At 41.9% G+C, this 484-nt stretch overlaps 1 protein-coding gene across 1 annotated transcript in view; it reads right to left on the reverse strand.

The window, feature by feature from the left end:
* sin3aa (SIN3 transcription regulator family member Aa) overlaps positions 1–26 on the reverse strand; it is an 82,591-nt gene extending 82,565 nt beyond the window's left edge. Inside the window, exon 1 of the mRNA XM_061924901.2 lies at positions 10–26. The gene's annotated coding sequence lies outside the window, so the exon portion shown is untranslated. The remainder of the gene's footprint in view (positions 1–9) is intronic.
* Positions 27–484: the final 458 nt, after the last annotated feature.

A 484-nucleotide genomic window follows, 5' to 3' on the forward strand; every position in this document is an offset into this window, starting at 1 on the left:
TTTACATACCCAGGGAAAGGGGGGAAAAAAGAGGACTCCTTTACTCCGGATTCGTGTTTGGAACAAAATAGTTGGGATACGCCCCCCTCTTGTGTTGGCATTGGCCTGACGTCACAGGGCACGTCACGTGGTTTGAACATCACCCGCTAAAACGCAGTGAGTCCCACACTCTACACACCATAGGACAGGGGTGTCCATATTTTTTCACGCTGAAAAATCAAAGCATGCGGCAGGCCATTTTTCATTTTCAAAAATCAATACAATATATCACTTTTTTAACCATTTTTTGTGTGTTATGCGGCATAACACACAAAAATTATATTGCAACTTATAGTCTCAATCAATCAATCCATATATCTGTATTTATGCTGCCAAAAAGATAGGGCTTAACAGTTTTCATTTGACTGGGAGCATTGAAGTAATGCCTCGTCACACGGTCACAGCCAAAGAAAATGCATCCAATTTCCCAGCAGCCATGAATGCA

The sequence above is a fragment of the Nerophis lumbriciformis genome, linkage group LG29, assembly GCF_033978685.3.
Source record: "Nerophis lumbriciformis linkage group LG29, RoL_Nlum_v2.1, whole genome shotgun sequence".
NCBI classification, from domain to species: domain Eukaryota; kingdom Metazoa; phylum Chordata; class Actinopteri; order Syngnathiformes; family Syngnathidae; genus Nerophis; species Nerophis lumbriciformis.